This window comes from Cetorhinus maximus, chromosome 16 (assembly GCF_964194155.1).
Source record: "Cetorhinus maximus chromosome 16, sCetMax3.hap1.1, whole genome shotgun sequence".
NCBI lineage: Eukaryota > Metazoa > Chordata > Chondrichthyes > Lamniformes > Cetorhinidae > Cetorhinus > Cetorhinus maximus.
In genome coordinates, this window is record NC_135894.1 from 90,068,774 (window position 1) to 90,091,122 (window position 22,349).

The 22,349-nt window shown below is 42.8% G+C and overlaps 1 protein-coding gene across 5 annotated transcripts in view; it reads right to left on the bottom strand.

Moving 5' to 3' along the window:
* The window catches only part of prdm15 (PR domain containing 15), a 72,395-nt gene extending 61,644 nt beyond the window's left edge, over window positions 1-10,751 (bottom strand). For 3 of the 5 annotated variants that reach the window (XM_078560334.1, XM_078560332.1, XM_078560330.1), the window contains exon 1: window positions 10,608-10,735. The gene's annotated coding sequence lies outside the window, so the exon portion shown is untranslated. Of the gene's footprint in view, window positions 1-10,607 lie in introns of all 5 variants that reach the window. The other 2 variants (XM_078560336.1, XM_078560335.1) reach the window with 2 other exon arrangements.
* Between the last annotated feature and the right edge of the window lie 11,598 nt (window positions 10,752-22,349).

The window sequence follows — 22,349 nt, forward strand, 5'->3', positions numbered from 1 at the left end:
TGCGGGGATTTGTAAAGGATATGTTACACCTCATGGACCTGGCTGAACTTTCTGAAGAGGTGGCAAAAGTAGTAGACAGGTGAATGCCTATGAGTGTTATTTATATGAACTTCCAGAGGGCATCTGGTAAAGCCCCTCCTAAGAGACTGTTAAAATAGAAGCTCATGGAATTAAAGGCAAATTATTGACCTGGTTAGGAAGTTGGCAGGGCAGAAGAAGACAGGGAATAGGTTTAATAAACAGGTACTCTAATTGGCAGAATGTGACTTGTGGTGTTCTGCAAGGATCTGTGTTGAGGCCTCAACCAATAGCCATACTTAAGATACAACTTATAAGCTCGGGTAGAAAGCCTCATATCCAAATTTGCTAATAATACAAAATAAGGCAGCAGTGCAAATATAAGTATAAAATTACAAAGAGATATTGCTAAGATTAATTGAATAGATAAAACTGTGGCAAATGGATTTCAATGTAGGAAAATTTGAGGTCATCACTTCATACCTAAAAAGGATAATTCAGAGTATTTTCCACATGGTGAAAAGCTAGAAACGGTGGACTGCAAATTGACTTATGTCAAGAATATTTAGCACATAGTTTATATGTTTTAGAATATAACTTTTAATTCTAGGAATATAACTTTTAGGTTGAAGGTGAAAAGATTAAATGTAGCTAAATGGATGCATACGGCTAAGAAACTAATAAGCTACCCTGAAGTAGATGTAATTCAAACAAGCTTGAATTTATTTACTCTTAAAAGTTAATCTGTATTTATCTTGCTAGGTCACAGAGGCTTGTAAACCCATTCTTGAGCCTTACGTGTAGCTGAAGTGTCTCCACTTACATTTTACATTTTGTATGCAATTTTTAGATGAAAGAAATCTGAAGGAAGCGTTACAAACATGAGGATTTCTTTGTGGGTCAAGAGTCTGGAGAAAGGGCAATCACATTCATTAGCAATATAAATTATTTACATGGATCTCAGAATCAAAGGGAAGTTTACAAGCTAGCTGTAAACAGGGAAGATTGTAAAATTAATTTTTTAAATTCATTTACAGGATGTGAGCATCGCTGGCTGGGCCAGCGTTCATTGCCCATCCCTAATTGCTCTCAAGAAGGTGGTGGTGAGTTGCTTCTTGAACCGCTGCAGTCCATGTAGTGTAGGTACACCCACAGTGCTGTTAGGGAAGGAGTTCCAGGATTTTGACCCAGCGACAGTGAAGGAACGGCGATAGATTTCCAAGTCAGGATGGTGAGTGGCTTGGAGGGGAACTTCCAGGTGTTGGTGTTCCCATGCGTCTGCTGCCCTTGTCCTTCTAGATGGTAGTGGTCGTGGGTTTGGAAGGTGCTACCTAAGGAGATGGTGGTGTCTGGGACATGTGCTGTAAGGTACGATTCCTGAGTATGACTATGTCGGGCTGTTGCTTGACTAGTCTGTGAGACAGCTCTCCAATTTTGACACAAGCCCCTAGATGTTAGTAAGGAGGACTTTGCAGGGAAGGCAGGGCTGGGTTTGCCATTGTCTTTTCCGGTTCTTATGTTGATGCTGGGTGGTCAGTCGGGTTTCATTCCTTTTTGTTGACTTTGTAGTGGTCGGATACAAAATGAGTGGCTGGCTGGGCAATTTCAGAGGTGGATAGTTAAGAATCAACCACATAGCTGCGGATCTCGAGTCACAGGTAGGCCAGACCTGGTGAGGGTGACAGATTTCCTTCCCTAATGGACATTAGTGAACCAGCTGGGTTTTACAACAATTGACAAAGGTTTCATGGTCATCATTCGACTTTGAAACCATTGTCAATTGTCGTAAATGCCCACCTGGTTTACTCCTTCAGATCACAGAAGACTTTTAAAATTAGGGATAATTAACCTAAAGGACTGTTTGAGGATATCCCAAAACATGCTACATCGTCGTGGTGATATGCTGCAGGAGATGGGATGTTCTTTTGCTTAATTTATCTGTGTTTTTGCTCCAAAGGCGGTTTAGTTGTAGTTTGGGCTCTAGCTGTCTGCAGCTCACTGAGAGAAGATAGCCAAAGCTGATGGGTGTTAGTTAAGCCAAGAAAATAATAACTTCATCGTTCCATGGGTCTGCGGCAGGTGGTAAGGGAACCAACAAGAGGGAAAAACATACTTGACCTCATCCTCACCAATCAGCCTGCCGCAGATGCATCTGTCCATGACAGTATTGGTAGGAGTGACCACCGCACAGTCACTGTAGAGACGAAGTGCTGCCTTCACATTGAGGATACCCTCCATCGTGTTGTGTGGCAGTACCACTGTGCTAAACGGGAAAGATTTCAAACAGATCTAGCAATCAAGACTGGGAACCCGTGAGGCGCTGTGGGCCATCAGCAGCAGCAGAACTGTACTCAAACACAATCTGTAACCTCATGGCCCGGCATATACCCCACTCTACCATTACCATCAAGCCAGGGGATCAACCCTGGTTCAATGAAGAGTGCAGGAGGGCATGCCAGGAGCAGCACCAGGCATACCTAAAAATGAGGTGTCAACCTGGTGATGCCATAACACAGGACTACTTGTGTGCCAAACAGCATAAGCAGCAAATGGTAGAGAGAGCTAAACGATCCCACAACCAACAGATCAGATCTAAGCTCTGCAGTCCTGTCACATCCAGTCGTGAATGGTGTTGGGCAATTAAGCAACTCACTGAGGGAGGAGGCTCCACAAATATCCCCATCCTCAATAATGGAGGAGCCCAGCACAGCAGTGCAAAAGATAAGGCTGAAGCATTCGCAACAATCTTCAGCCAGAAGTGCCGAGTGGATGATCCATCTCGGCGTCCTCCAGAGGTCCCCAATATCACAGATGCCAATCTTCAGCCAATTCGATTCGCTCTACATGATATCAAGAAACGGCTGAAGGCACTGGACCTGCAAAGGCTATGGACCCTGACAATATTCCGGCAATAGTACTGAAGACTTGTGCTCCAGAACTTGCCGTGCCTCTAGCCAAGCTGTTCCAGTACAACTACAACACTGGCATTTACCCGGCTATATGGAAAATTGACCAGGTACGTCCTGTACACAAAAAGCAGGACAAATCCAACCCGACCAATTACCACCCCATCACGAAAACAGAATTACCTGGAAAAACTCAGCAGGTCTGGCAGCATTGGCGGAGAAGAAAAGAGTTGACGTTTCGAGTCCTCATGACCCTTCAACAGAACTGAGTAATATTAGGAGAGGGGTGAAATATAAGCTGGTTTAAGGTGGGGGGGTTGGGGGAGAGAAGTTGGGTGGGGGGGGAGGGTGGTTGTAGGGACAAGCAAGCAGTGATAGGAGCAGATAATCAAAATTTAAATTTAAATCAAAAGATAATCAAAAAGATTATCTGCTCCTATCACTGCTTGCTTGTCCCTACAACCACCCCCCACCCCCCCAACTTCTCTCCCCCTACCCCCGCCCCCCACCACCTTAAACCAGCTTATATTTCACCCCTCTCCTAATATTACTCAGTTCCGTTGAAGGGTCATGAGAACTCGAAACGTCAACTCTTTTCTTCTCCGCCGATGCTGCCAGACCTGCTGAGTTTTTCCAGGTAATTCTGTTTTTGTTTTGGATTTCCAGCATCCGCAATAGTTTTTTGTTTTTACCACCCCATCAGTCTGCTCTCGATCATCAGTAAAGTAATGGAATTGGTAATCAACAGTGCTATCAAGCAGTACTTGCTAGCAATAACCTGCTCACTGATGCCCAGTTTGGGTTTCGCCAGGGCCACTCAGCTCCTGACCTCAATATAGCCTTGGTTCAAACATAAATAAAAGAGCTGAACTCCCGAGGTGAGGTGAGAGTGAGTGCCCTTGACATCAAGGAAGCATTTGACCGAGTGTGGCAACAAGGAGCCCTAGCAAAACTGGAGTCAATGGGAATCAGGGGGAAAACTCTCCGCTGACTGGAGTCATACCTAGCACAATGGAACATGGTTGTGGTTGTTGGAGGTCAGTCATCTCAGCTCCAGGACATCACTGCAGGAGTTCCTCAGGGTAGTGCCCTCAGCCCAACCATCTTCAGCAGCTTCATCAATGACTTTCTTTCCATCATAAGGTCAGAAGTGGGGATGTTTGCTGATGATTGCACAACGTTCAGCACCATTCGCGACTCCTCAGATACTGAAGCAGTCCATGTCCAAATGCAGCAAGGCCTGGACAATATCCAGGCTTGGACTGACAAGTGGCAAATAACATTTGCGCCACACAAGTATCAGGCAATGATCATCTCCAACAAGAGAGAATCCAACCAACGCCCCTTGATGTTCAATGGCATTACCATCACTGTATCCCCCACTATCAACATCCTGGGGGTACCATTGACCATAAACTGAACTGGACTAGCCATATAAATACTGTAGCTACAAGAGCAGGTCAGAGGCTAGGAATCGTGTGACGAGTAACTCACCTCCTGACTCCTCAAAGCCTGTCTACCATCTACAAGGCACAAGTCAGGAATATAATGGAATACTCTCCATTTGCCTGGATGAGTGCAGCTGCCACAACACTCAAGAAGTTGCACACCGTCCAGGACAAAGCAACCCGCTTGATTGGCACCTCATCCACAAACATTCACTCCCTCCACCACTGACGCACAGTAGCAGCAGTGTGTACCATCTACAAGATGCACTGCAGGAATTCTCCACGGCTCCTGAGACAGCACCTTCCAAACCCTCGACCACTACCATCTAGAAGGGCAAGGGCAGCAGATAGATAGGAACTCCACCACCTAGAAGTTCCCCTCCAAGTCACTCACCATCCTGACTTGGAAATATATCGCCATTCCTTCACTGTCGCTAGGTCAAAATCCCGGAACTCCCTTCCTAACAGCACTGTGGGTGTACCTACACCACATGGACTGCAGAAGTTCGAGAAGGCAGCTCACCACCACCTTCTCAAGGGCAACTAGGGATAGTCAATAAATGCTGGCCCAGTCAGCGAAGCCCACATCCTGTGAATTAATAAAAAAAATGTGCAATGCAGGCAGAGGCTTAATCTCAGTTTGGAATTTGAAAGGGAAAAGTAGCTGGAAGATTTATCTAGCTCACAGCTAGCAGACAAAATCTACAGTGGTCCTCAGAGAGCCTTGTGGCAAAGAAAGTGATCGGAAGAATTAGCTGGGAGGCATTGAGATGGAAACCAGAACAAGGGACAGAGGCATCCACATCAAGAGGTATTCAACAAAGAGTCTTACCTTGGAGAATAGCTAGAACTGAGGAGAACTAAAGTAGCTTCCAGAGGACTGTGACATACTTTTGGGTGGTCCTAAGAGGAGTAAATAACTCTAAGATGTCATAAAGTATAAGAGATTTAGTGGGGGAAGTAAGCAGTAAAACTGAGTGCATAACACACGTAGTCATAAATCATATTGTTAATAGTACTTGTTTTGTTTAAGCCTTTTATATACAATAACCTTTGTTTTTGTTCAAAAACATGAAATCTTGCGTAGTTCTATTTGGTTAAAACGCAATGTTTGGACTTCTCTTTTAAACATTAACAGTCCCTAACAGGATCGTAACACTTAGGGAATCCATAGAAATAAATAATTTAAAATCTCATGAATACCTACAGAAAATGATCTAAAAGGTTAATGGAATGCTAGTCTTTATATCTCGAAGACTAGAATGCGAGGGGTTAGAAGTCACCCCTCAGTTATGCAAAGACCTTGTTAAACCACACCTGGAGGACTGCAAGCAGTTCTGGAAGGCTATATTGGCCTTTGGAGGAAGTGCAGCATAGATTTTCCAGAATGATACCTGGACTCAAGGGGTTAACTACGAGGAACGATTACACAAACTAGGGGTGTATTCCCAGGAATTCAAAAGATTAAGGGTGACTTGATTGAAATTTTCACGATACTAAGAGGAACAAATAGAGAGAAGCTATTCCTGCTGACTGGGGGGACTAGGACTAGGGGCCAGAGTCTAAAAAATTAGAGCCAGACCTTTCGGAGGTGAAATTAGGAAACGCTTTTGCAAAAGGCTGTAGAAATTTGGAACTCTCTTTCACAAGAGACAATTGATGTTAGATCAATTATTAATTTAAAATTTGAAATAAACAGATTGTTGCTAACCAAAGGTATCAAAGGATTTGGGGCAAAGACAGGCATAAGGTGTTAGGACACTATATGGTCTCACTGAATAAGGTAGCAGGTTCAAGGGCCTAAATGGCTTGTTCCTGTTCCCATACGGTATCTTCTCCTGTTATCTTGGTCACTATTTTCCCTCAACCAACACTTCAAAACAGATAAATAAAAGCACAATACTGAGGTTGCTGGAAATCTGAAATAAAAACAGAAAGCACAGTAGCAAAATCCTGCGGATGCTGGAAATCTTTAAAACAGCTCACCTCGGCACCCAGCAGCCCCTTGTGTGGCTGCCTCCCAACGTTTTCCCGGGTCGGCTGGCCCGATTGCAGCCCACACCCCTACCCCGCCACAATGAAAATCCCCTCCCTGCGGGCACTTTTCTCCCAAGGCAGGCAGGCCGAGCCGAGGATTTTCCCGGCTCCCGCTACCCGCCTGGAGGAGGAAAATCCAGCCCAACGTTTCAAGTCCAGCAACCTTTCATCGGAACTGTTTTTCCAGCTGAGTTTTGCGAGCGTTTTTTTTTTGTTTTTATTTGGAAAACAGGAAGCACCGGGAAAACTCAGCCAGTTTGGCAGCATCAGTGTAGAGAGAAATAGAGTTAACTTTTCAAGTCAGTCCAATATGAACCCCCTACACTTAAAAACAGATGATCTGGTCATTTACTTTATTGCTGCCCGTTGGAGCTTGCTGCGAGCTAATTGATTACCATGTCCTACATTGAAACAGTGACTCTACTTCAAAGGTTCTTTGCCGGTTGTACAGTGCTTTGGGACGCTCCGAGGTGGTGAAAGGCACTATATAAATGTAGGTGAGGGGAGATGGTGGTGCAGTGGTAATATCACTGGGCTAGCAATACAGAGGCCCAGGTTTATTGCTCTGGGTCCAAAAGTTCAAATCCTGTGCCAGCTGGAGGAGTTTAAGTTCAATTAATAAGTCTGGGATTGAAAAGCTAGTCTCAGTAATGATGGCCGTGAAACTATCAATTGTTGTTAAAAACGCAACTGGTTTCACTAATGTCCTTTAGGGAAGGAAATCTGCCATCCTTACCTGGCCTAGATGTTGCTCCAGATCCACAACAACGTGGCTAACTCTTAACAGCCCCCTGAAATGGCCTAGCAAGCCATTAGGGATGGGCAACAAATGCTGGCCTTGCCAGTGATGCCCACATCCCATGAAAGAATAAAGAAAAGAAAAGTTATTTCTTTATTTAAAAACGAAGTTCAACAACCTCCCAAACGATCCAAAAGAACCATATCTGTTGCATACATTCCCATCATAACGGAGTTCAAAGCCTGGTGTGAGACTACCTCCTCCAGGTGGTCCCACATCATGCCTCCACCAGGATTCAAACTGGCCAGCCTCACCTCCGACCTATAACATAAGAACATAGCATAAGAACTAGGAGCAGGAGTACTCAACTCAGCCCCTCGAGCCTGCCCCGCCATTCATTATGATCATGGCTGATCTCATTTCGGCCTCAACTCCAGTTTCCCGCCCTCTCCTCATAACCTTTCAATCGGTTACTAATTAAAAATCTGTCTTATCTCCTCCTTAAATTTATTCAGCGTCCCGGCATCCACTGCACTCTGAGGTAGTGAATTCCACAGATTCACGACCCTTTGAGAAAAGTAATTCCTCCTCATCTCTGATTTAAATCTACCACCCCTTAGCCTAAAACTATGGCCTCTTGTTCTAGAATGCTCCACAAGGGGAAACATCCGCTCCATGTCTACTTTGTCTATCCCCTTTAGCATCTTATATACCTCAATTAGATCTCCTCTCATCCTTCTAAACTCTAGCAAGTATAGGCCTAAACTGCTCAATCTCTCTTCATAAGACAAGCCCCACCTCCCTGGAATCAATCTAGTGAACCTCCTCTGAACCGCCTCCAATGCAACTACATCCTTCCTCAAAGGGACCAAAACTGTGCACAGTACTCCAGGTGCGGTCTCACCAATGCCTTGTACAGTTGCAACAACTCTTACCTATTTTTATATTTTATTCCTTTAGCAATAAATGCTAAATTTCCATTTACCTTCCTTATTACCTACTGTACCTGCACACTAGCTTTCAGCGATTCATACACAAGGATACCCAGATCTTTAGTTCTGCACTGAAGCATTCTGAAGTTTCTCTCCATCTAAATGGAAAGTCGCCTTTTTATTCTTCTGACCAAAATGGATAACCTCACACTTATCCACGTTAAACTCCATCTGCCAAATTTTGGCCCATTCACCTAACCTGTCCATATCCATTTGTAAATTTCTTACTTCTTCATTGCAACTTACTTCCCCATCTATTTTGGTGTCATCTGCAAATTTAGCTATAGTATCTACTATATCTGAATCGAAGTCATTAATATAGATTGTAAATAGTTGGGGCCCAAGGACTGAACCCTGTGGCACCCCACTACATACAGCTTGCCAATCCGAAAAAGACCCATTTATCCCGAATCTCTGATTTCTGTTGGTTAGCCAATCCTCTATCCAAGCTAATATATTACCCCAAACTCCGTGGTCTTATCTTGTGTATTAATCTTTTGTGCGGCACCTTATCAAGGACCTTCTGGAAATCCAGATATATTACATCTACAGGATCCCCATTATCCACTTTGCTTGCAGCAAATTAGCCAAACACGATTTATTCTTCATAAAACCATGCTGACTCTAATGGATTGCATTTTGACTTTCCAAATGCCCCATTACTACTTCCTTAATAATGGATTCCAACAATTTCCCAACGACAGACATTAAACTAACTATAATTCCGCATGCAGTTCGTATTGTTGCAAAGGCCAAGTCACTTTCACAACACGTTGGTTTACATTTCAAAGTAAAGTCTGTCAAAGTAGGTTGCACTCCTAAAATATGCATGAATGAGTTGCACCACACAAGTGACATAAGGTAAAAGCAAAATACTGCAGATGCTGGAAATCCAAAATAAAAAACAGAAAGTGCTGGAAAAGCTCAGCAGGTCTGGCAGCGCCTGTGGAGAGAGAAACAGAGTTAACGTTTCGAGTCCGTTCGACTCTTTTTCGGAGTTTTAAGTAACAGAAGATTCCTGATTCCAATACTGCAGCAAGCAAAGATAAACAACACTTGTGTACAAAACAGTGAGATAAAAACAAAAAACTGCGGATGCTGGAAATCCAAAACAAAAACAGAAATACCTGGAAAAACTCAGCAGGTCTGACAGCATCGGCGGAGAGGAGCACGGTTAACGTTTCGAGTCCGCATGACCCTTCAACAGAACTAAGTAAAAATAGGAATAGGAAAGGGGTGAAATAATTTCACCCCTTTCCTATTTTTACTTAGTTCTGTTGAAGGGTCACGAGGACTCGAAACATCAACTTTGCTCTTCTCCGCCGATGCTGTCAGACCTGCTGAGTTTTTCCAGGTATTTCTGTTTTTGTTTTACAAAACAGTGAGATATTGATGTATATCAACAGCCCTGAATCTAACTATACCAACATCACTGAATTTGCACAACCATACTCCCACTGGCTAAAAAATAAATAATAGGTTTTAGGGAATTATAAAAAATACCACATATGATTTAATGAACGACTCCTAGCAAGAAGACTGAGGCCTTGATAAAAGGCTTGATGAAATTTACCAGGGGTAACCCCACAGTCTAATTGAGCCTCAATCCTGTCAACACACCTCCCTGTTGAAAAATAATCACAGCACCACAAATTTCAATGGCATTACAAGCGATGTCTCACTTTTGACAATGAGAGCCAACGATGTCACCTCCAACACAGTCCAGCCCTTTCCTAATCTTGACCACAGCTCCTTCCTAACAGCAGCTCATGCTTTACACCTCCCACATCACATAGAGCATTTCACACACAAAACTCCCCCTTAAGAGAATATATAAACTAGTGTGATCAATTTAGCAAGGTTGCAAACATTGACGTGCCAAAAAAAAGTTATTTTTAATTATAATTAATGATGGGTTTTTTTTTGATGCACGATTTTTGGGGGGGAGAGGGGATAGGGGAATCCCAATTAGGTGCAAAAAAATAATTGTTGATGGGAAGCAGTGTCTTTGATATAAAATGTGGAGCTGAGATATTGCCCATTATTATAATGATAGCTGCTGCTATTTCTCCCTGAGAGAAGGAAGAGCAGCAGCGGTCTGGAGAAGGGAACGGGAGTTGCTGGCTGATGTGGAGTGGGTTTATTTTGTATATATATTTTCTCTCTCTCTCTCTCTCTGGTTGGGTTATGTAAAGGCTCCCCTGCCGATCCATGCGGCCGCTGCCGATTTTCAGCCGGGTTTTAAGAGCGATCCATGTGCAACATTGTAACAAAGAACAGGCGGAATGGCGGCCGGAATGGAAACATTGTATCGATCCCGCTGCAACCTTCCAAGATGTAACCAGCGCTAAATTGCAACCTCTTCCCATCGAGTTTACCCCCCCTTCCGCAATCCCTGCCTCTCAGACCCCTCTCTCCCCCCCCGCGGCCTCCGCCTCTGCTCACACTGAAGGGTTGCAGCACATACCTCCCTCCGGGGCCCGGGCCGCGCCGCGCCGGGTTTTGCCCCCCGCTTTTTCTCTCTCTCTCTCTCTCTCTCGCTCGCTCTGATTATTTTGCAGGTTCGAGTCTCGCGAATCCTCACTCCGGGTTCCCGGCCGCTCCCAATTGCGCAGGAGCGGACGCCTTGACCGCCTTACTCACCCGCCCTGCTGCCTGCTGGGGTTTGTAGTCGCCGTCCCCCCTCCACCTCCTGCATAGCGAGAGCAGTCCTGTGGGGGGAAAGGACTACAACTCCCCTCATTCCCCTCGGCTCCCCCCTTTCCTTGCTGTTGTCAGAATAATCATGGAATGGTTACCAACACAGAGGGAGGCCATTTGGCCTGTGCAGTGCATGTCAACTCCTTACAAGAGGAGCCCCCTTTTCCCTCCAGCCTTGCATTTTTTTTTTCCCTCTTTACATAATTATCCAATTCCCTTTTGAAAGCCACGATTGAATCTGCCACCACTGCACTCTCAGGCAGTACATTCCGAATCCTAGTCACTGGCTGTGTAAAACAGTCCTCACTGCTTCTTTTTGCCTATAATCGGTGTCATCTGGTTCTCAATCCTTCTACCAGTTTCTCTCTTATCTACGCTGTCTAGTCTCTTCACGATTTTGAATTGACGTGAATTAGGAGCAGGACTAGGCCACAGATCGGTCCCTCGAGCCTGCTCCGCCATTCAATGGGATCACAGCTGATCTGATTTTAAGCTCAACTTTCCTGCCTGCCCCCGATAACCTTTCACCCCCTTGCTCATCAAGAATCTATCTATCTCTGCCTTAAAGATATTCAAGGATTCTGCCTCAACTACCTTTTGAGGAAGAGAATTCCAAAGTCTCAACCCACTTGAGGGAAAAAAAATTCCTCATCACTGTCCTAAATGGGCAAACCCTAATTTTGAAACAGTGTCCCCAAGTTCTAGATTCTCCCACAAGAGGAAACATCCTTTCCACATCCACCCTTCAAGATCTTATATGTTTCAATCAAGTCACCTCTTACTGTTTTAAATTCCAGTGGATACAAGCCTAACCTGTCCAGCCTTTCCTCATAAGACTGTTCCATACTCATAAGTATGTTCCAGATATTAATCTGGTAAACCTTCTCTGAACTGTTTCTAATGCATTTACATTCTTCCTTAAATAAGGAGGCTGTACACCACTCCAGATGTGGTCTCACCAGTGCCCTGTATAACTGAAGCACAACCTCCCAAATCATGATAAAAGCAAATTACTGCAGATGTTGGAAATCTGAAATAAAAACAGAAAATGCTGGAAAAACTCAGCAGGTCTGACAGCATCTGTGGAGAGAGAAACAGAGTTAATGTTTTGATTTCGTATGACTCTTGTTTAGAGCTCCAGAATTTTCTGTTTTTATTTTACTCCCTACTCTTGTATTCAATTTCCCTTGGCAATGAACGAAAACATTCTATTAGCTTTGCTAATTACTTGCTGCACCTGCATATTAACTTTTTGCGATTCATTCACTAGGACACCCAGATCCTTCTGCATTTCAGAGCCCTGCAATTTCTCACCATTTAGGTAATATGCTCTTTTTTTAATTTGTCATGTCAATGGACATCACATTTTCCCACAATTCCATTTGCCAGGTCTTTGCCCACTCATCTAACCTATCTATATCCTTTCGTAGCCTCCTTATGTCATTCTCTTCACAACTTACTTTCCTACCTATCTTTGTGCCATCAGCAAATTTAGCAACCATACCATTGGTCCCTTCATCCAAATCATTTATATAAATTGTAAAGAGGTGAGGCCCCAGCACTGATCCCTGTGGCACACCACTCATCACATCCCGCCAACCAGAAAATGATCCATTTATGCCTACTCTCTGTTTCCTGTTAGCCAGCCAATCTTCTATCCATGCCAATATGTTACCCCCTACACCATGAGCTTTTATTTTCCGCAATAACCTTTGATGAGGCACCTTATCAAATGCCTTATGAAAATCTAAGAACAGTACATCCACCGGTTCCCCTTTATCCAGAACAAGTGTTACTTCTTCAAAAAACTCCAATAAATTGGTTAAACATGATTTCCCTTCCAATAAACCATGTTGATTCTGCCTGATGTCTACACACAACGGGTGACAGAAGTTTGGAACTTTCCTTTGCAAATGGCAATTTCTGCCAGATAAATTATTAATTTTAGTTCTGAGATTGACAGATTTGCGATACCCAAAAGATATTAAGGGATGTGGGGCAAAGGAGGGTATATGGAGTTAGGTCACAGATTGATCATGATCTCATTGAATGGCAGCATAGTTTGAGGGGCTAAATGAAAGAAGGAAAGACTTGCATTTACATAGTGCCTTTCCCAACCACCAGATGTCTCAAAGTGCTTTACAGCCAATTAAGTATTTTTGTAGTGTAGTTAGTGTTGTAATATTAGAAATGACCTTATCCTATTTGTCTGTTCTTATTGTATCCTATGAAAAAAATGCTATTGTTGCACAAGATAGCATATATACTCATGTAAAAGTTGACCCCAATGACTTTTGACCTAAAAAAATAATTTTTCATATACCCCCTGAAACAGTAATTTTAATGTAAAAGTAATTTTAATGCAAAAGTCATTTTTCATATGCCTCATGTAAAAAGTTGACGCTAGATTTTCAGGGATCATAAGGCCCTGTGATTGGTAATCACTTATTGGTAATTACCATGGTTTATTAATTTGAAGGTACATGCAAGAGCCTTTAGTTAGATTTTCTCTCCACCAACTCTAGTGGTAATCTCCCAGCCAATCGACAAAACTATCACAATGCCTTCAAGAAAGAATAACGAGTGGCAGCCCAATTTAAAATGAAAGTTGTAGCATTTGCCGAGAAGACTAATAATTGTGCAGCAACAAGAGAGTTCTATGAAAATAACTAGAGACTGGAGAAATGTATCCAATAAACTAGAAAAGACGCTGAAGAATAAATCGGCCAGCTGAGGAGAACAATGGAAGGACGGGTTAACAAGCATCGGCAAAATGGTCATATTTTCACCTGCGGAGCCATGCAAATCTACACCTCAGAGAAGCAAAGCAAGATGATATTCCAGAATTCACTGCCACAGCCACACGGCAAGATTTATGAAAAGGCAGAAAATAGAAATTTCACAGCCACCTGAATTCGATAATAAAATCATCAAATTCCACCATTTTGTGATCTGACGTCTAAAGAAGAATGTGTATCGATTGACCTGCATTAGAAATATGAATGATACACTGATGAACTTCCACATGCCAGCAAACAAGACCGATACCAAGACTGGTGATAAAACCGTCCTTGCAAAGAAGACTGGCCATGAGAAGACACGGTCCATGGTGGTTCCATCTTGTATGGCAGATGGCACAAAATTAAAGCCGACAATGATATTCAAGCTCAAAGCTCTCCCCAGTGAGAAATTTCAGAAAACTATTGACGTCCATGTTCACGATGAAGTCTGGATGGATAAAGGCGATTGCAAGAAATGGATCAAAGAAGTGTGGATCTGAGACCAAGAGAACTAGGCAAAGAGAAAAGTTTGCTCGTCTGGGACATGTTTGAATCCTGCCTTGTCGATGATGCAGCCTGTGATGTGAAATCAACTAACACCGATGTGACAGCCATTCCTGGTGGTTTCATTAGTGCTGTTCAACCCTTGGAGGCGTGTTCAAATAAACCTCTCAAGAACAGTATCCAAAAGGTGTTGGAAGGTAGTAAAATATAAGGGTGGAAATATGTAAGCAGCAACTAGCAACATTGTGTCAATGGGTCATGGATGCGTCAAATGAACTTGCTCCCAATATTTCCAAAAAATCACTTCTAAAATTTGGAACATTGAATGCACTTGATTGTATTGAGGACAATTACTTGTGGAATGATGATGCCAAAGGTATTGGTACCACTAATGATGATGATGAAGATGACTTTTTAAAAATTCATTCATGGGATGTGGGTGTTGCTGGCTAAGGCAGCATTTAAATCAATGGTCTGGAGTCATATGTAGGCCAGACCAGGTAAAGACAGCAGATTTCCTTCCCTAAAGGGCATTAGCAAACCAGATGGGTTTTTATGACAATTGTTTCATGGTCATCATTAGACTTTAATTCCAGATATTTTTATTGAATTCAAATTCCACCATCTGCCTCTGGGGAACCCGGGTCCCTAGAGTTACCAGTCCAGTGACAATACTACTATGCCACTATTTCCCCTTGAAGGGCCATCTGATAATGTTATACAACTAGAATATTGGGATGAAATTTTCAGTGATTCAGGTGGTGACCAAAGTGATGTCAAAGGATGTCAACATGAAGTGTTGCAGTTAATTCGTGATGGTATATTGTGTTGGATGAAATGTATATGGTTTGTAATGTTATAAAATAAATATATATTATAAAATGAATATGAATTCTTTAGCATTGTTGGTTTTTACTTTATTCTGTTGTGATTTGAGTCCAAATCAAGCACGCATGTCAATCTCTCAAAAATGTTGCCCGTGTAAAAATTCTGACTTTTGACCTAAAACATTGGTCTCAAAAATTCGACTTTTACACAAGTATACATAGTATGTTTCTAAGTACTAATAAATAAGTATAGAAGAATGAGAGGCTACCTTATGGAAACATAAAAGATTCTTAGGGGCTTGACAGGGTAGATGCTGAGAGGTTGTTTTCCCTTGTGGGAGAGTCTAGGACCAGAGGGCATAATCTCAGAGTAAGGGGTCGTCCATGTGAGGAGGAATTGCTTCTCTCTGAGAGTAGTCAATCTGTTGAATTCTTTCCTGCAGAGGGCTGTAGAGGCTGAGTCATTAAGTATATTCAAGGCTGAGATAGACAGGTTTTTAATCAGTAAGGGAATCAAAGGATATGGGGAAAAGGTAGGAAAGTGGAGTTGAGGATTATCAGATCAGCCATGATATCATTGAATGGCGGAGCAGATTCAATGGGCCGAATGGCTTCCTTGTGCTCCTACGTCTTATGGTCTTACGGTCTAAATATGCTGATAAATCAACAGAAATTACTTCCCATGCCTCCTATTTAAAAGTCTACGCTTAAAGGTTTACTACTTTACTGCTGTGCCAAAAAAAAAATTTCTTCCGATATTTGTCTAAATTTTCGTTGCACCAGTCTTCACTTATGGTCCATGGAGTTTGTGCATCTTTCGCTTTGCGCCATGGATTTATTATTTCCTTGTCATTAGCTCTCTTATCACTTGCTAACTTTCAAAGCTAAAGAGCCCGGCTGTCTTTGATTTTCCGTCATAGGTCAGTCCTCTGAGTCTACTAGCTCATTAATGCATTCATCCATGGCTCCGTTGTTACCCTTGTGTCTTGATGTCCAAAGGTGGATATAGTATACAAAATACAATCTAACCAGAACATGGTACAGCATCACTAACAGCCCCTGACTTATAGAACAAAGAACAAAGAAAAGTACAGCACAGGAACAGGCCCTTCAGCCCTCCAAGCCTGTGCCGATCATATTGCCTGTCAACTAAAACATTTTGCACTTCCGGGGTCCGAATCCCTCTATTCCCATCCTATTCATGTATTTGTCAAGCTGCCTCTTAAACACCACTATCATACCTGCTTCCACCACCTCCTCTGGCAGTGAATTCCAGACACTCACTACTCTCTGCGTAAAAAACTTGCCCCACATATCTCCTCCATAGTTTTCTTCTTTCACCTTTAATCTATGTCCCCTAGTAATTGACTCTTCCACCCTGGGAAAAAGCTTCTGACTATCTACTCTGTTCATGCCACTCATAATTTTGTAAACTTCTATCAAGTCGCCCCTCAATCTCCGTCGCTCTAGTGAGAACAATTTGAGTTTCTCCAACCTCTCCTCACAGCTAATAACCTCCAGACCAGGCAGCATCCTGGTAAACCTCCTCTGCACCCTCTCCAACGCCTCCATATCCTTCTGGTAATGTGGCGACCAGAATTGCACGCAATATTCCAAGTGTGGCCTAACCAAGGTTCTATACAACTGCAGCATGACTTCCCAGCTCTTATACTCAATACCCCTGCCAATGAAGGCAAGCATGCCATATGCCTTCCTGACTACCTTATCCACCTGCGTTGCCACTTTCAGTGACCTGTGAACCTGTACACCCACATCCCTCTGCCCGTCAATGCACTTAAGGGTTCTGCCATTTACTGTACAATTCCTGCCTGTATTAGACCTTCCAAAATGCATTACCTCACATTTGTCCGGATTAAACTCCATCTGCCATTTCTCTGCCCAAGTCTCCAACTGATCTATATCCCGTTGTATCCTTTGACAATCCTCTTCACTATCTGCAACTCCTCCAACCTTAGCGTCTTCTGCAAACTTACTAATTAGCTCAGTTACATTTTCCTCCAAAACATTTATGTATACTACAAATAGAAAATGTCCCAGCACTGATCCCTGCAGAATTCCACTAGTCACAGGTCTCCATTCAGAAAAGCACCTTTCCACTGCTACCCTCTGTCTTCTATGACCAACCCAATTCTGTATCCATCTTGCCAGCTCACCTCTGATCCCGTGCGACTTTACCTTCTGTACTAGTCTGCCATGAGGGACCTTGTCAAAGGCCTTACTGAAATCCATGTATATAACATCCACTGCCCTTCCATCGTCGATCATCTTTGTCACTTCCTCGAAAAACTCGATCAAGTTAGTGAGACACGACCTCTCCTTCACAAAACCATGCTGCCTCTCACTAATATGCCCATTTGCTTCCAAATGGTAGTAAATCCTGTCACGAAGAATCTTCTCCAATAATTTCCCTACCATTGACGTAAGGCTCACTGGCCTGTAATTTCCTGGATTATCCCTGCTACCCTTCTTAAACAGTGGAACAACATTGGCCATTCTCCAGTCCTTTGGGACCTCACCCATAGCCAGTGAGGATACAAAGATTTCTGTCAAGGCCCCAGCAATCTCCTCCCTTGCCTCCCTCAGCACTCTGGGGTAGATCCCATCTGGCCCTGGGGACTTATCCACCTTAATATTTTTCATACTAACTGGGATTCTAATTTGGGTCCTTTTTTTTTTGCTGCACAATGATTTGGGAAGTTAATTGCCACTAACAATTCCCAAAGTTTCTCTCAACCCTACATTTGGCTGTTTTTGATATTAATTCATACAGTAAATGTTTTTTCTTCTTTTAATGTTCAGTACATTACATTTCACTATGTTAGATTTTATTTGCCATTGTTCTCATCTTTCTCATTTCCTGAAGGCAGTTAATAATGGAAGGTTATTGCCACTGACATGTGATCCACTAAGTTAACTGCTGCCAAATTGGACTTACCACCTTCAGCAGGAAAGGCACCTCTCTCTGCAGCCACTTTCTATTATTTCAAGGCAAGGAAAACTTATTTTCAATTACTAACTACTTCCTCTAGCTTCCCTCCTGGTATTAAATCTGAGGAGTTGATGGAATGAAAGCCACCGACTCAGTTGCCTCCAATGTGTCAAAGTTCCAGACCATCTGCATGTTGTGGCTGCGAAGTCTGAGGTCACCCAACATATTTAGGTGAATATCCAGAGCACTAAATGGGCGATGAGCCAGATATCAGCTGCTTAAGTGAATGTAAATGGCACTGCTGTAAGTGTCAGTTTGCTGCATATCCCTGCTCTTACTCTAGTTTACAAGTTCCAGAAGGAAAAAACAGTTCAAAATTTTCAAATCTCAGTAAAAAAACAGTAATAATGGAGTTCCATTTTAAACTATACAAGGCCACTTCAGACAAGTTTTACTAGCACCCTTCATTTCCACGTTTTACTTTTCCCTTTTGGGGTGCAATCAGATTTACAGTTTCACCCAGAGCTTTGGTCAAAGTTCAGTTCTATTAGACTCTACCATGACAATTAGGAGGACTATACCTGGTTCCCAGTTACTCTTTCTGTCAGTAGAAAGCAGTTTACTTGAACAGTATGGCTACTACTTTATGCAATGTGCACCCTTACATCACTGGTGCACTGTGGCTGCTGGAAATGCAGCAACTCCTCAAGGCTACTTCAACAGCACTTCTCTCCTCTGGGTCTTTGAGGAACTCCAATTCTGGTCTCCTACACATCCCAATTTTGATAGCACCACCATTGGCGACCATGCCTTAAGCTGTAAGATCCAAAATTCCCTCCCTAAACCTCTCTGTTGCTCTCTCCTCCTTCAAGATGTTCTTTAAAAATTACTTCTTTGGCCAAGTTTTTGGTCACCTGTTCTAATATCTTTCGTGGCTTGGTGTCAAGTTTTGTTTGCTAACCATTTTTGTGAAGTGCCCAGGGATGTTTTTTTATACTATGTTAAGGTGCTATATAAATGCTAGTTATTGTTGTTGAGAAAGACAATGAACAGCAGGACCATTGGGAACACCATCATCCCCAAGTCATACATCATAGAGAGCTGGATCTAATTTCCCAATCCTTACATCTTTGTTGGGAAAATATGCTGGAATTCCTAGACACGCTCCATTTAAGAACATCATTACAAGGACTGCAGCAATTCAAAGGCCACTGCCACCTTCTCAGGACAATAGGAATGGACAATAAAAGCAACCTTCCCAGTGTCACCCACCTACCAAGGGCAAAGATCAAGGCCAGAGTCATTTAGCGGGACAGCCCGGTGCTGCTGTTCCCAAATGTTAATGTGGTATGATCATATTTCAAATCAAGCCTTGATGAAATTAATGTCCTCAGGAAAAGTTTGGACCAGCTCTCTTCCTTGTGGGTGGGAGCATGTGGTATATTATGGCAGAGGCCTTTCCTGGCATAATCCACAATGGTATTTAGAACTCAGACATTATGGAAAAAAAGCTTTCCATTTTAGTAGTTGAAGTTTCTAAATGCGAGGCTCTGTTCTAACGTCTCATCGGAAGTTGGCAGTGCCAACAGTGGCGTGCTCCCTCAGCACTAAGAGTATATGCTTAAGTCCCGAGTGAGACTCTTTTTACACTGCGGCCCAGAAATAATCCATCTTGGGGATTAATTAATACAGTAAATAAGGAGAAATGTTTCCAATGGTGCTTGGGGTGATAGCTATCTTAAATCTGTATTCTCTGGCTAACAAAATCACCAGATTAGGAGAGATGAGAATTTTTTTTTATGCAGTAAGGTATGGAATGCACTACCTGAAAAGATAGTAGAAGCAGATTCAATGGTCACTTTTTGAGGAAATTGAATAAATACCTAATAAGGAAACACTTTCAGGGCTACAGGGATAGAGGGAAGGAGCAAGACCAATTGAATAGCTCTTACAAAGAGCTGGTACAGACAGAATAGGCCAAATGGCCCTCTCCAGTTCTGTACATTTCTCTAATGTCCTTTATGAAAGAAAAACATTCGGCCTATATATGTCTTCAGGCCCACATCAGTGTGGTTGACTCTCAACTGTTTTCAAGCTGGATCAAAACTGTTACAAATCACATGGACTGCACTTCAAAGCCCATCATCACCACCACCTCAGGGAAACTAGGCAGGAGCAATAAGTTGCTGGCTTTGCCAGTAAAGCACATGTCCCTCGAACTAATATTAAAAACCTAGAATTTGGGGGATAGATTATTAAACCTGTTGGTTTGGAGTTCATAAACAGTCAAGAAAGCAAATAAAAGAAGAATGTATAGCTAAGGATGTGATTTCTAAAAGTTTTAACTGGCTTTGGGGAGGCCACATCTGGAACAGTGCGTTTAGTTTTGCTTCCTTTAATGCAATAAATATGTAGAATTATTGGAGCGAACCCAGACAATGGCAAATAATTGACTCATGAGTTTGAGGATTGAAATATATAAGATTTTCTAGTCTGGAATTTTATTCTTTGAAGAGAATGAAATCAGATGTTATAAGAAAAAACACACATTAGTAAAGCACCTTCACAACATCAGGACATCTTAAAAGTGTTTTACGGCCAATTAATACTTCAAGCGCAATTGTCGTAATATAGGTAACACGACAGCCAATTTTCACAAAGTTTCCACAAACTTCAATGTGATAATGACCAAATTATCTTCTTTGAATAGTACCATGGGATCTTCATGTTCACCTGAAAGTGAAAACAGGGCCTCAGTTTAACCTCTCATTTGAAAGATGGCACCTCCAATAGTGCAGCACTCCCTCGGTACTATGCTGAAGTCACAGTTTATATTATTAGCTCAGGTCTCTAGAGTGAGACTTGAACCCACAACTATCTGACTCAGGAGGAGGAAGAGTGCTCCCACTGAGACTGCTGTACATGTTTTATGAAGGATTTGCAATGAAGTATGAGAAATTGGTTCCAAGAAATTTCTGTTGGGCACAGGATTAGAGGATGAGAGGACAGAGTTTAAAGTTAAGGACATAAAAAAAAAGGAAATTTCGGCAATATATTTATATAACACATTACCAGCAAGGTAATGGAACAGAAAACCGTCACAGGTATTAATAAAAAACAGACTAGGTGACCTCCCATTAGGACAGGACAAAGGGCCATTAATTCCAGAAATAACAATGAGATTGATGGATGGTTTGGGTAGACCAAATAGACCAATATGTTAACTTCTAGTTACATGTACCTAGTTGGGAATGCAGATGTGGCCAATTGCATTTTTGAATGGTTAAAAAGAATGGATAGAGTCAGGCATGTGAACTCACATTCAAATGAGCTAAAACCTTGTTTGAATTCTTCTTCAGTGTCAGCTGTTGATTGGAGTAATATGCTTGAACCCAGAACCTTCTCTGAGGAAAGTCCCACTGTAGAACATTAATGGAGAAGTTTGTGCCCACATGCAGCAAGACCCGGACAGCATCCAGACTTGGGCTGGATAAATGGTAAGTAATATTTGGATCACACAAGTGCAGGCAATGACCATTTCCAACAAAAGTCTAAGCACCTCTCCTAAGCATTATCAACTTCCTGGGGTACCAGAAACTTAACTGGATCAGCCACATAAACACTGTGGTTACAAGAGCAGGTGTGAGGCTAGGTATTCTACAAGTGCTCTTGTCTGTCCAAAGCCTTTCCATCATCTACAAGATGCAAGTCAGGAACGTGATGGAGTGTTCCCCACTTGCCTGGAGAACAACACAAAAAAACTTATTACCATCCAGGACAAAGTAGCCCACTTCCTCAGCATTCCATCCATCATCTTAAGCATTCATTCCCTCCACCGCTGGCACACCGTGACAGCGGTGTGTACCATCTACGAGATGCACTGCAGCAACTCACCAAGGCTCCTTTGACAGCACCTTCCAAACCCACAGCCTCTACCACCTAGCAGAGCAAGGGCAGGATGCAGAGGAACACCACCACCTGCAGGTTCCCCTCCAAACCACGCGCCATCCTGACTTGGAACTATAATTTCAATTTCTGTACTGTTGCTGGATCAAAATTCTGCCAACTCCCTATTTAACAGCACTGTGGGAGTACCTTCACACACTGATTGCAGGAGTTCAAGAAAGGAGCTCATCGCTATTTTTTCAAGGGCAATTAGGGATAAGCAATGAATGCTGGCCTCAGGGTGACAAACCTTCCCATATTTTATGGGACCGTCCTGCATTTGAGGCGGTTGTCCCCTGTTGTTTGCTGCCAGGGCGGCCTTTGTCCTGTCAGATGTGTCATTCACGTGCATACGCAGTCTGCGCACGTGAACTGCGCTCTACTACTGGTGTCCCACTCCCACAGGCTCACCAGTACCACCACTCCACCCCACCCAGCCCCCTGGCCTCTAAGGTCAATGTAAAAGTTCCCATGGCAGTATTTCAAAGACCAAAGGAATTTGG